The sequence below is a fragment of the Lithobates pipiens genome, unplaced genomic scaffold (genome assembly GCF_037356315.1).
Source record: "Lithobates pipiens isolate NorthernLeopardFrog02 unplaced genomic scaffold, aLitPip1_a1.2 Scaffold_23, whole genome shotgun sequence".
Taxonomy (NCBI): Eukaryota; Metazoa; Chordata; class Amphibia; order Anura; family Ranidae; genus Lithobates; species Lithobates pipiens.
In genome coordinates, this window is record NW_027507785.1 from 12,300,330 (window position 1) to 12,315,065 (window position 14,736).

General features: G+C 42.2%; 1 protein-coding gene across 4 annotated transcripts in view; it reads right to left on the reverse strand.

Annotated features, from left to right (window-relative positions):
• LOC143927201 (ecto-ADP-ribosyltransferase 5-like) overlaps positions 1-12,429 on the reverse strand; it is an 85,675-nt gene extending 73,246 nt beyond the window's left edge. The window contains exon 1 of one of the 4 annotated variants that reach the window (XM_077451185.1): positions 12,258-12,429. The gene's annotated coding sequence lies outside the window, so the exon portion shown is untranslated. Of the gene's footprint in view, positions 1-1,348; positions 1,491-11,957; positions 12,168-12,257 lie in introns of those variants that run through there. The other 3 variants (XM_077451186.1, XM_077451184.1, XM_077451187.1) reach the window with 3 other exon arrangements.
• Positions 12,430-14,736: the final 2,307 nt, after the last annotated feature.

Consider the following 14,736-nt stretch of genomic DNA (forward strand, 5'->3'; position numbering starts at 1 on the left):
TCGGATGCATCCGAATAAAAAAATAACAAATTACAACGAATACGAAAGAAATATAACGAATGAATTCGACATGATTCGAAATTATTTCAACCGCATTCGAAATTATTTCAACTGCATTCGAAAAGATTTCAACATGATTCGACATTATTTCAACCGCATTCGAAAATATTTTGTGACCCGACTTTAGGGCCATGTATCTCGGGGTCACTTGGTGCTAGACACTTCAAATTTTGATATGTTGTAGTGCTAAAATTTGTTTTTTTTTTAGCTATAAGTGACCCCGAGATATGTGGCCCCAAAATCGGGTTGCAAAATGTTATTAGTTATTAGAGCAGAGAATGACATTTTGCGACCTGATTTTGGGGCCACATATCTCGGGGTCACTTATAGCTAGAAACCCCAAATTTGGTAGCCAAACACAATAGTACTAGCACTACAACATATCCAAATTTGGAGTTTCTAGCAACAAGTGACCCCGAGATACATGGCCATAAAGTTGGGTCACAAAATATTTCGAATGCGGTTCAAATAATGTCGAATCATGTTGAAATAATTTCGAATGCATTCGAAATGATTTCAACATGATTTGACATTATTTCAACTGAATTCGAAATTATTTCAACATGATTCAACATTATTTCAACCGCATTCGAAAATATTTTGTGACCCGACTTTAGGGCCATGTGTCTCGGGGTCACTTGCTGCTAGAAACTCCAAATTTGGATATGTTGTAGAGCTAGTATTATTGTGTTTGCATACCAAATTTGGGGTTTCTAGCTATAAGTAATCCCGAGATATGTGGCCCCAAAATCGGGTCGAAAAATGTCATTCTCTGCTCTAATAACATTTTGTGACCCGACTTTGAGGCCACATATCTCGGGGTCACTTATAGCTAGAAACCCCAAATTTGGTATGCAAACACAATACTGCTAGCACTACAACATATCCAAATTGGAAGTGTCTAGCACCAAGTGACCCCGAGATACATGGCCCTAAATTCGGGTCACAAAATATTTTCGAATGTGGTTGAAATAATGTCGAATCATGTTGAAATCATTTAGAATCCGGTAGAAATATTTTCGAATTTGGTTGAAATATTTTCGAATGTGGCCGATTTTTCGAATTCGGTAGAAAACGAAACGAAATCCAAAAACGAATTTAAGGAAGTTGATGAATATAACTAAACGAAATTAATGAATTAACGAATTAAAACAAAACTAAACTAAACAAATTTTTTCCTTTTGCACATGTCTAATAGTAACCACGGCCATCCAAATGTTGTAGCATGCCAAAAAAGGATAAAGTGTTCCCAAACACAACAAAGCATCAACTCCTGTTGTTAACGTACCAAACTCGTTTGTAACAGCAGAGTAGTTTCGATTTCAACATTTTTTTTTCATTGTCATTTGCTTGGCACCCAGAGTCATGTGTCACCTCTGTCCGTCTCTATTTTAAGATCATTGGAAAGTAGCGTGGTTCATGCACGTCTTCCTATCTCCACCAATCAACATGACCGATGCAAGGGGAACAGGAAAAATATGTTGGTTCATCATTTAAATTCACACTTCAGTCAAAAGTCAATCATTACCCAATCTCAATTAAAAAAAAATAATAATCTTTGGCAGCCTAAATTAAGTGGTCTCTGACTACCAGGACCCTTTGGGTGTTCCATGACATTTAAGTCTACTGTAAATATGTAAATTTTGTAGAAACTGTTGCGCACAACCTTTACCAGGTAGGTCCAATATAAATTTTAGGAAGCTGCTCACATATAAAAGTGTTCCCTGCACTCCAAAATCTAAATAAACAATGTTTATGTGGCGCTACCTCGATAACGGAATAATTTCTTATAAATATGTTTTGTTTTTTTGTGTGAAATCAATAAATTAAAATAAATAATACTAGTGCATTAGAGAAATATATATATATATATGTACGAATTGCAAAGGAAATATTAGCAATAACAAGGGATAAAATAAATATAGCTAAATGTATCAATATGTGCAAATGTGCAAAAAATGATTGTTAAAATCCACTAAGAAAAATTGTGTTACTCCCAATAAAAATTAAATTCAATATCGCAAACCTAAAAAATTAATTGGATCTATACAATATGTGCAACTGTGCAAAAAGTGCAATAGATACAACACACAATGACATAAAACACGTGAAATAGCTGGTATTGCTCCAATTAACCACAAACATCAAAGTGCATATAAATCAGTCCGTATAACTGTATCCAAAATGTGCACACAGTCCAACAGAAAATGATGACCATGCAGAGTGAAAAGGTGTAAACTAATCCGTCTGTCCACACTTCAGTGCTTAGGGTGCACCCCTTATTTCCGCCAGCCTCTCACCTCAAAACAAGGTCCCAAGGGACCGGACAACACTTCAAGAATAATGGTCAGTCTTCCACTTCCTCTTAAGTAAAGTCACCAGGAATCAGCTTTATATCTCCAGAACTCCCAGTCCGGTTTGTACCATAGTTAGGAAAGAGAATAAAGGGGGGCCTCCAATGTGTAATAAAATTTAAACAGCGTTTATTTATAAAAAAACTCCACACTTACATTAAAATTTAATGAATCGCGGATGTAAACAATGATACTTCCGGTCTCGGCAACGACCGGAAGTGACGATCGACACCTAGCTCCTCCCTGACGCGTTGCGTCACATACCACGTGACTTTCTCAAAGGGTTTGAGTTTTTTTATAAATAAACGCTGTTGACCGGCTGTGGCCGTTTGTCGTTAGCCGGTCTCCTGTAATTGTACCTCAGTTACTGTTCCTGTCTGCATATGCCTCATGATGGTTACTGTTTATTGTTTTTTTATTTGACATGTCTTAATAAAAATATTTTCAACACTAAATAAACACTGTTTAAATTTTATTACACATTGGAGGCCCCCCTTTATTCTCTTTCCTTACTATGGTACAAACCGGACTGGGAGTTCTGGAGATATAAAGCTGATTCCTTGTGACTTTACTTAAGAGGAAGTGGAAGACTGACCATTATTCTTGAAGTGTTGTCCGGTCCCTTGAGACCTTGCTTTGAGGTGAGGGGCTGGGGGAAATAAGGGGTGCACCCTAAGCACTGAAGTGTGGACAGACGGATTAGTTTGCACCTTTTCACTCTGCATGGTCATCATTTTCTGTTGGACTGTGTGCACATTTTGGATACAGTTATACGGACTGATTTATATGCACTTTGCACTTTGATGTTTGTGGTTAATTGGAGCAATACCAGCTATTTCACGTGTTTTATGTCATTGTGTGTTGTATCTATTGCACTTTTTGCACAGTTGCACATATTGTATAGATCCAATGAATTTTTTTTATGTTTTTTATTGGGAGTAACACAATTTTTCTTAGTGGATTTTAACAATAATTTTTTTGCACATTTGCACATATTGATATATTTATCTATATTTATTTTATCCCTTGTTATTGCTAATATTTCCTTTGCAATTTGTACATATATATATATATATATATATATATATATATATATATATATATATATATATATATATATATATATATATATATATATATATATATATACACATATATATAATTTCTCTAATGCACTATTATTATTTATTTTAATTTATTGATTTCACAAAAAAAAACATATTTATAAGAAATTATTCCGTTATCGAGGTAGCGCCACATAAACATTGTTTATTTAAGTCTACTGTAAGCCCTTGTACACACGGTCGGACATTCCGACAACCAAATCCGTCGGATTTTGTCCGACGGATTTTGTCCGAAACTGTTGCATACACACGGTCGGACAAAGTTGTCAGAAAATCGGATCGTTCAGAACGTGATGATGTTATTTCGTTAGGATGGGACTACGTTCAGGCTAGTAGCCAATAGCTTTGGTCTAGGAATTTGATCTGAGCATGCGTGGCACTTTGTCCGATCGGAATTCTCTACACATTATCTGACAAAGTCGGAAAATTTTATAGCCCAGCTGGAAAACTTGGTCCGTCGGATACTCCGACTGAAACAGTCCGATGGAGCCCACACACTGTCGGATCATCCGACAACACGGTCCGATTGGACATTGTCCATCGGAATGTCCGACCGTGTGTACAAGGGCTAAGTCCTATGTTTTCAAGCAGGCTAGTAACCAAGAAAAATTTCCTTGAACCCATTGACTTTAAAATTGCCTAATGATGCAATTCATTGAACCATACTGTTAAAATGTATCAATTTATTGTAAAAACAATAAAACACGCGTCGCACAAACATATAATGCATGGGGATCTACAGAGGAAGTCTACACATGTCTCACAGAATATCGTTATTCGTCCCACCCTACTCACTTGCAATTAAGTAAGTAACTGAGTGAAAATAAACGAAGTTACGTAACGCAGTTACTTTAGAGGGTAACAAGTAATCTAACTGATTACTCTTCCCCTCGTGGTAACTCAGTTCCCATTACTTGGGCAGAGTTACCTAGATTACATCTACCGCCCAGGAGGCCCCGCCATGGCCGCGCTGCCTGGCCGTTCGTTCCGCTGAGGGTAGGGGGGCTTTTGCCCGCTGAGCTGAGAAGAGGCTGAGACTCAGAGAGACTGTCTGGACCACCCCATCCCATCCCGCCTATCCAGAGAGAGAATGTAGGGAGGCGGGACGGATACTGAAAAATGAAGTCAGCTGACCAGCTGACACCAATCGAGTGAAGGGGAGGGTCTCTCTCTCTCTCCCCATGAGGAAAGGCATCCCTGGAGGCATTCAAGTAAGTGACCGATGTTTCGAATTGCAGTGCAATCGATCCATTCATGGGCATCCGCAGAACTTTTTTGGGGGGGGGGGGGGGAAACGACATCATTTTAGGGTCACCCATGCACCGCCCCTTTTCAACAATGTCATTATCACATTATCATGGTCAGAGACTGCAGACATAGTACAGTCGCTAGGATAAATAATAGAAAATGGCCAACAGGCCCTCTTACCAGACCCAGCAAAACTACGGCAGTGATTCTTCCGGCTGGACGATCACACACTCTGGGTTCCCCGGGGGTGACACTGGTCAGTAGTGTAGCATGTCTGTACCCTGGCAGTGGCTCAGTCTTTCTCTCTCTGGTGGTGCTGGGCAGCGTGGCTATCTCCGGTAGCGCTGGGAAGCGTGGCTCTTCCTCTGGTGGCGCTGGGCAGCGTGGCTCTCCCTCTGGTGGAGCTGAGCAGCGTGGCCCTCCCTCTGGTGGCGCTGGCAGCGTGGCTCTCCCTCTGGTGGAGCTGGGCAGCATGGCTCTCCCTCTGGTGGAGCTGGGCAGCATGGCTCTCCCTCTGGTGGCGCTGGGCAGCATGGTTCTCCCTCTGGTGGAGCTGGGCAGCGTGGCCCTCCCTCTGGTGGCGCTGGCAGCGTGTCTCTCCCTCTGATGGAGCTGGGCAGCATGGCCCTCCCTCTGGTGGCGCTGGGCAGCATGGTTCTCCCTCTGGTGGCGTTAGGCAGTGTGGCTCTCCCTCTGGTGGTGCTGGGCAGCGTGGCTCTCCCTCTGGTTTCTGCCTCATTCTTTGTCCTGTAGCACTCACCCCCTCAGCTTTTTTAAAGGGTACAGTCTCTCAATCTCTCTCTTGATCTAGTGTCTTTTCATTGGCCCTCAGTTATGGCCAATACTGAAGGAAAGGAGAGGGGAGGAAGCTGGGAGGGGAAAGGGTGAGATCAGCAGGGGAAACCTCTGATAGCCGGCAGCTCGCCTTTCACAGCGCCACCGAGTTCTCTGCTGGACTGAGCAGGGAAAAGAGCCCAAAGTCACACTACACTTATGGGGGGGCTTGACAGCTGCCTGCAACCCGATAGCGAAGCAACTGTTCAGAATTTAAGATCCGATCCCTGATCCCGGGGGGGTGGGGCACTTGACCCCCCTTGCCCCTACCTGCGGACGCCCATGAATCCATACCAAGTTCTCCACCACCTCTGATTCTTACTGATCCCATCCCTACCCACCCATCATCACTTCTACAACAGAGGTGATGGGGGGGGGGGGGATAGGGTAGGGATGAGATCAGTGGTGGTGGGGGATGGGAACAGTAAGAGGCAGAGGTGGTGGGAGAGGATGGCATCACCACCACTGGTACCCCCAAGTACCAGGCTGGCTGCCATCCCCCCCTCAGTACTCCACCGCTGCCACCCCCCAAAGTACCACCGCTGCCACCCCCCAAGTACACCACTGGCACCTCCCCAAGTACCACCACTGCCACCCCCAAGTACACCACTATCACTGCCACCCCCCAATTACCACCGCTGCCACCCCCTCAAGTAGCACCGCTGACACCCCCTCAAGTACCACCGCTGCCACCCCCTCAAGTACCACCGCTGCCACCCCCCCAAGTACCACCGCTGCCATCCCCCCAAGTACCACCGCTGCCACCCCCTCAAGTACCACTGCTGCCACCCCTCAAGTACCACCACTGCCACCCCCTCAACATTTGGGTTCAAATAAATACCACATTTTTTAAAATGCTGTATATAGTGTTTTTATCCTTCAATCAGTTAATATAAACGACTTTGATATTAAAGATGTTATAGAATGTAATTGCATTATAGAATATTTAAAAAAAAGTCAGTTACTTTGCTGAGTAACTAATTACTTTTCCAATGTAGTAATTGAGTTACTAACACAATTACTTTTTGGGAGAAGTAATTTGTAACTTAACTAATTACTTTTTTAAAGTAAGATTACCAACACTGCTCACTTGTCACTCGACGCCTTGATTTTTCCTGAAGCTCAATACTGCAAGGTTGAGTCTGGCCGAGGGAAGTAAAACGATATATCATGATGCCTTTAATGGGTCTCAAACCCAACTTCGTCAGGCTCTGTGAAACTTTCGTTATACGAACACCAAAAATTGGGGATCAGGAGTTTGGGACCACCAGCCACACCAAGCCTCCCCCTGGGAGGAGGGCCAACTACTCACATATATAATTTATCAGCTGTATTCCCTTCCAAGAAGAAAATAAAAGGAGGAAAAGACCAGAAACTTGGTATAAACTTGTAATACCCTCCTCTACTGATTCTCAACTGGTATGACAATATATCATGATGCGTTCCGTGAGTCTCAAACCCTACTTCTTTAGGTTCTGTGGAACCTTCGCTATATGAACACCAACAATTGGGATCGGGAGCTTGGGGACCACTAGTCATACCTTGCCTTCTCCTGGGAGGAGGGCCAACTACTCACAAATATAAAGTATCAGCTGTAGTCCCTTCCAAGGAGAAGAAAAGGTGGAAAAGACCAGAAACTTGATACCAATGTGATACCATCCTCTACTGATTCTGAGCCTTTAAAACAATATATCACAATGCGTTTTGTGGGTTTCAAACCCCACTTCTTCAGGTTCTGTGAAATTTTCGTTATATAAACACCAAAAATTGGGATCAGGAACTTGGGGACCACTAGTCACACCAAGCCTCCCCCCAGAAGGAGAGCCAACTACTCATAAATATAAAGTATCAGCAGATGTACCTTTCAAGGAGAAGAAAAGGAGGAAAATAACAGAAACTTGATACCAGTGTAATACCCTCCCCTATTGATTCCCAACCGGTAAAATGATATATTACGATGCATTTTGTGGGTCTTAAACCCCACTTCTTCAGGTCCCGTGAAACTTTTGTTATATGGAAGCCAAAAATTGGGATCAGGAGCTTTGGACCACCAGCCACACCATGCCTTCTCCTGGGAGGAGGGCCAACTACTCACGTATATAATTTATCAGCTGTTTTCCCTTCCAAGAAGAAAAAAAAGGAGGAAAAGACCAGAAACTTGGTATCAATGTAATACCATCCTCTACTGATTCTCAACTGATAAGACAATATATTACGATGCGTTCCATGAGTCTCAAACCCTGCTTCTTCAGGTTCTGTGGAATCTTCGCTATATGAACACCAAAAATTGGGATCGGGAGCTTGGGGACCAGCGGTCATACCTTGCCCTCTCCTAGGAGGAGGACCAACTACTCACAAATATAAAGTATCAGCTGTAGTCCCTTCCAAGGAGAAGAAAAGGAGGAAAAGACCAGAAACTTGATACCAGTGTAATACCCTTCCCTATTGATTCTCAACCTTTAAAACAATATATCACAATGTTTTTTGGATCTCAAACCCAACTTCTTCAGGTTCTGTGAAATTTTTGTTATATGAACACAAAAAATTGGGATCAAGAACTTGGGGACCACTAGTCACACCAAGCCTCCCCCCAGAAGGAGGGCCAACTACTCACAAATATAAAGTATCAGCTGTAGTCCCTTTCAAGGAGAAGAAAAGGAGGAAAATACCAGAAACTTGATACCAGTGTAATACCCTCCCCTATTGATTCCCAACCTTTAAAACAATATATCACAATGTTTTGTGGATCTCAAACCCAACTTCTTCAGGTTCTGTGAATCTTTTTTTATATGAACACCAAAAATTGGGATCTTTGGGGGCTACCAGCTACACCAAGCCTCCACCTGGGACAAGGGCCAACTACTGACAACTATAAAGTATAAGCTGTATTCCCTTCCAAGAAGAAGAAAAGGAGGAAAAAGACCAGAAACTTGGTAGCAATGTAATACCCTCCTCTATTGATTCCCAGCCGGTAAAACAATATATCACAATGTGTTTTGTAGGTTTCAAATCTCACTTCTTCAGGTTCTGGGAACCTTTATTTTATATGAACACCAAAAATTGGGATCAGGAGCTTGGGGACCACTAGTCACACCAAGCCTTCACCTGGGAGGAGGGCCAACTACTCACACATATAACGTATCAGCAGTTTTCCCTTCCAAGGAGAAGAAAAGTAGGAAAAGATCAGAAACTTGGTACCAATGTAATGCCCTCCTCTATTGCTTCCCAACAGATACAATTATATACCAGAACATGTTTGTGGGTCTCAAACCCCACTTCTTCAGGTTTTGTGAAACTTTCGTTATATGAACACCAAAAATTGGGATCAGGAGCCTGGGGACCACTAGCCACACCAAGCCTCCACCTCGGAGGAGGGCAACTGCTCACAAATATAAACTATCAGCAGATGTCCCTTCCAAGGAGAAGAAAAGGAGGAAAAGACCAGAAACTTGGTACCAGTGTAAAACACCCCACTATTGATTCCCAACCGGTAAAATGATATATTACGATGCATTTTGTGGGTCTCAAACCCCACTTCTTCAGGTCCCGTGAAACTTTTGTTATATGGAAGCCAAAAATTGGGATCAGGAGCTTTGGACCACCAGGCACACAGAGCCTCCTCCTGGGAGGAGGGCCAACTACTCACAAATATAAAGTATCAGCAGATGTCCATTTCAAGGAGAAGAAAAGGAGGAAAAGACCAGAAACTCAATACCAATGCAGTACCCCCCCCCCCTCTACTGATTCCCAACTGACCCCCCAGATTTCCTATGTGGGAAGAACATCTAGGGCTACAAAAACCTACAATTACATGAGATAGACTAGAGTTCTCCTTTAACAGCAGAAGTTTTTCCACCGGGGTCACACAGACAGTATCATATTTCAAATATTATCAACGCCAGGATTATGGCTGACCTTTAGGGTTAGGAACATTTTTAGCAGCGTTCATGTTTAGCGCCAGAGTTCTACGTGGGTTGGTTAACGTGGATCACTTAGAGGGGTAGGTTAACATGAAGGACTAAAGTACAGGCGTAACCGCAAACATTTTTTATAAACATTTATATAATGTTTAATTGAATTAAAATAAAAACAATTATATCTAATTAAAGTAATTAAGAAATAGTGCACCTAAAATAAAACTGCTTACTATAAATAAAAAAATGGAATCATTGAAAAAAAAAATAAACACCTCTTAAAATGAAGCTAAATTATTTTTGAAATCAATTATAATACAAAAATATGAACCAGGTATTATTTTTTTTTAAACCAACCCCCCTTAAATAGTAAATAAAATCAATTATTTAAAAAAATAAAAAAAATAAAAAAAATTAAAAATGAAACATCTGAAACACATATGGGGGTTTATTTACTAAAGGCAAAATCCACTTTGCACTGCAAGTGCACTTGTAAGTGCAGTTGCTGTAGATCTGAGGGGAAGATCTGGAATGAGGGGAAGCTCTGCTGATTGTATCATCCAATCATGTGCAAGCTAAAATGCTGTTTTTTATTTCCCTTTGCAAGCCCCCCCTCGGATCTACAGTGACTGCACTTACAAGTGCACTTTCAGTGTACTTTCAAGTACACTTGCAGTGCACTTGTTGTACAAAGTGGATTTGCCTTTAGTAAATAACCCCCATTCTTTTTAAACACCCCCTTAAAGAAGTATTTTTTTTTTTTTTTTTAGATGCAAATAAAAAAGAAACACAAGATGCTGTTATTATTTTTAGCCCTTCCCAAAAATAAAATAAATATTTTTTTTAAATAAATTAAAAAAGAAATGTATGAAGCGGGTATTATCGTTTAATCACCCCCCCAACCCCCTTTAAAAAAAAAAAAAAATGATTTTTAAATACATAAAAAAAGAAACATATGAAGCAGGTGTTGTTTTTTAACAGCCCGCTTAAAAAAAATAAAAATAAAAAAAATTATGGATTTGGATCCTCTCCAAATTGGCCCTAGTATGTGTACTGTATGTATTGCCGCGTACACACGATCGAATTGTCCGGCGTACTTAGTCCGCCAAAACGCATTTCGCCGGAAAATTCGATCGTGTGTAGGCTTCAGTGGACTTTCTCAGCGTAAAGTCCGGCGGACTTAGAAAGTATTTTTACAGTCCAATCTTTCCGCCGGACTTGGGTTTCAGCGGACAATACGTTCGTCAGTATGCTAGTCCAGCGGACTAAGAATGACGCATGCAAATTACGAAAAGGAAGCTATTGGCTACTGGCTATTGAACTTCCTTTTTCTAGTCCCGTCGTACGCGCTGTACGTCATCACGCTAGCAAACGCCGGGCTTTCTGTGTGTCCGTGTGTGGCCAAGTCCGTTCAGTAGAAAGTCCGCCGGACTATCCGCCGGATTGTTTGCCGGACTAAGTACTCCGGAACAATTCAATCGTGTGTACGCGGCATACAAATGTGAGTTGGGGACCTTAGATTGTAAGCTGCTCCAGGGACTGACGTTAATGTACAATGTATATGTTAAGCGCTGCGTAAATTGACGGCGCTATAAAAGTACCAGATATAAACAAAATAAACAAATAAATAAATGAAAAAAAAAACAAAAAACAAACAAACATATGAAGCAGGTATTATTTTTTTTGTACCACCCCCCCTTAAAAAAAAAAAGAAAACATATATTTTTAAATACATAATAAAAGAAACATATAAAGCAGATGTTATTTGTTAACTGCCCCTATAGAAAATAAAATAGATAATTTTTTTTTTTAAATACATTACAAAGGAAACATATGAAGTGGTTATTATTTTTAAAACACACACACACACACACACACACACACACACACACACACACACACACACACACACACACACACACACACACACACACACCGTTTTAACACCCTTCTCAAAGTGGCATAAAATAAATTATTTTTTAAATAAATATATGAAGTAGGTATTATCTTTAACACGCAAAATTAAATAAAATAATAAAAAAAAAAGCAAAAAAATAAATAAATAAAAACAAAGAAACATATGAATTAGGTATTATTTTTAACAAAAAAAATTAAATGAAATAAATTCGTTTTAAAATAAAAAAAATGAAGCAGGTATTATTTTTTACCCCCACCTTAACCTCACCCTAAACTGATATCCTTCCATTATTAAAAAAAAAAATGAAATTACAGATTTAAAACTGCGCAAAAAAATAAAATAAAAATAAAAACACATACCACCCAAAAGTAATTCTTGAACATTGCCAAAAAAAAATAATACATTTAGCTTTGTGAACATCTAAAATGCCCAGTGCTTGGTTTTCTTGGCAAAGGAAGAGTTAATGTGAATAAAAATGTTTCTGTAGTTTTTTTCTGGTACTCACAGGCACTTGTTGTTGTGTTTTTTGTAGGACAAGTTGTGTTCGTCTTTCTCTTCTGATAAGTAGAGAGGGGCGGGGCTTCGCAATGAGGGGCGTTTCACAGTGGACTCGCCCCGCCTTCATGTACTGAAAGATGGTGTCAGATAGTATCCATCAGTGTTATGTGTCCATTATAGATACACTTTTTTTTGGGGTGGGGGTTCCAGTGACAACATTGGTCGTGTGACCATCTCTATACAGCCAACCTATAATGGTCACCTCTGTTCTGTAGGGGGGTCCTCAAGCGGTTAAAGTCAAACTTACCCGGTGACGTCTGGCACCAGGAATTCCTTGGCTGCCTTCCCGGACTTCTCCTGGCTCTGAGCTATCCGTGTTGTAGTGGTTTTCCCGGGAAGGATACAAAAACTTCCTCCGTTTTCGGGATCATCCAACGGTCTACAGAATGGCGGAAAGGCTCCGAAGATCTGGGTGTCCACCAGACATCTCCAATACATATGGACGGGTCTCTTGGGGGGGGGATAGGGGAGTGAGCAGGAAAACAGCTGTGGACTTGGAAGAGACCACCGTGGGATCGGTCGGGGGCTCTTCTGGACTTTTTACTTTTCTCATTCTTCTGAGCAGAAGTGAAGTGTTGTACCGTGTTAGCCATCGATTAATGCAGAAATCAGAGAGAAAGAGAAGAGACAGAGGAGAGAGAAAGAGACTGAGAAAGAGAGAGAAGAGAGCAATGATTGAGAGAAAGAGATGAGAGAGAGAGAGAAGGAGGGAGAGAGAAGAGAGAGAGAGAGAAAGAAAGAGAGATGAGAGAGAGAGAAAGAGGGAAGAGAGAGAGGAGGGGGAGAGAGAAAGAAAGAGAGAGAGAGATGAGAGAGAGGGAGAAAAAGAAAAAGAGAGAGAGAGAAGGAGGGAAGAGAGAGGGAGAAAGAAAAAGAGAGGGGGGAGAGAGAGAAAAAAAAAAAAGAAAGAGAGAGAGATGAGAGAGGAGGGGAGAGATAGAGAGAGAGGGGGGAGATGAGAGAGGAGGGGGGGACAGGGGAGAGAGAAAGAAAGAGATGAGAGAGGAGGGGAGAGAGACAGAGAGGGGAGAGAGATAAGAGAGAGAGAGAAAGAGGGAGGGAGAGAGAGAAAGAGAAAGAAAGACAGAGAGATGAGAGAGGGGAGGAGATGAGAGAGAGAGATGGGAGAGAAGGAGTAAAGAGAGAGAGGTGAGAGAGAGGGGGGAGATAAAGAAAGAGAGGGGGGGAGAGGAGAGAGGGAGTCAGAGAGAAAGGGGGGAGAGAGAGAGAGATGGGAGAGAAGGAGGGAAGAGAGAGAGGGGAGAGAGAGGGGGGAGAGAAAGAAAGAGAGAGGGGGGAGAGGAGAGAGGGGGTCAGAGAGAAAAGGGGAGAGAGAGAGAGATGAGAGAGAAGGAGGGGAGAGAGAGAGGGGAGAGGGAAAGAGAAAGAAAGAGAGGGGGAGAGGAGAGAGAGAGGGGAGAGGAGAGAGAGGGGGGAGAGAGAAAGAAAGAGAGAGATGAGAGAGCAAGAGATGAGAGAGAGGGGGGGGGAGAGAAAGAGAGAGAAAGATGAGAGAGGAGAGGAGAGAGAGAGAGGGGAGAGATGAGAGAGATGGGAGAGAAGGAGGGAAGAGAGAGAGAGGGGGGAGAGAAGATAGAAAGAGGGGGGGAGAGAGAGAAAGAGACATGGAGAGATGAGAGAGAGAGAGAAGGGGGGAGAAGAGACAGGGAGAAAGAGAGAGAGGGGGAGAGAAAGAAAAAGAGAGAGGATAGAGATAGAGAGAAGAGAAAGAGAGAGGGGAGAGGAGAAAGGAAAGAAAGAGAGAAAGGGAACACAAAGAGATAGAGGTGAGAGAGCGTGGAAAGAGAAAGAAACTGAGAGAGAAGCAAGAGGAGAGAGAGAGCAATGAGAGAGAAAGATTGAGTGAGAGAAAGAGAGAGGGAGAGAGAGAGAAGAGATGGAAGAAAAAGAGAGGAGAAAGAGAGAATGAGAGGTGAGAAAGAAAGAGTGATAAGAGAGAGAAGCAACAGGAGAGAGAGAAAACGAGAGAGAAGAATGAGAGGTGAGAGAGAAAGAAAGTGAGAAGAGAGGGAGAGATGAGAAAGAGAGAGGGGGAGAGGAGAGAGAGAAAATTATTTAATCCATTATGAATTCTGGCCCACCAATACCATCCACTGTGAATCTTTGACTACCACCCACAATATGGAGAATGCAGCAGCAGAAGTGAGACTCCAAACAAGTGGATTAGAATTAAAAATGAGTTACTCGCTCTTGTAATTCTAAATCTATGTGATTTCTGTATTTTTAGCGCCATCTTGTGACCACAATGCATTTTGTTTCCTGATTGAGGTGTTTTTGGAAAAAATACTGCATTATAGCGAGCGATATTGGAACGACACATATTAGTGAAGGTACAGTCAGGGCTGGTGCAAGGATTTTTAACACCCTAGGCGAAACCTCATTTTGCCGCCCCTTTGGCCCCACCCTTGACTCCACCCCTTTTGCCCTGCCCATGTATACCCCACCTTTTTATAGATTGCTACCATTTTGGGGGTGGAGTCAGTCACTGAGCCTGGAGGTGGTGGTGGTGGGGGGGGGGGGGGGCATTGGTACGGCACCCCGGATTGATGTGTGCTCTAGGCCGGCGCCTGCTTTGTCTATAGTTAGCACTGGCCCTGTACAGGGGATATGTACACAGATAATTTAAGGCACTGATAAGCAGTGCAGGCCCATCAGTACCACCTATCAGTGCCCATGGGCACTGAGTGATACCTATATGCAGTGTC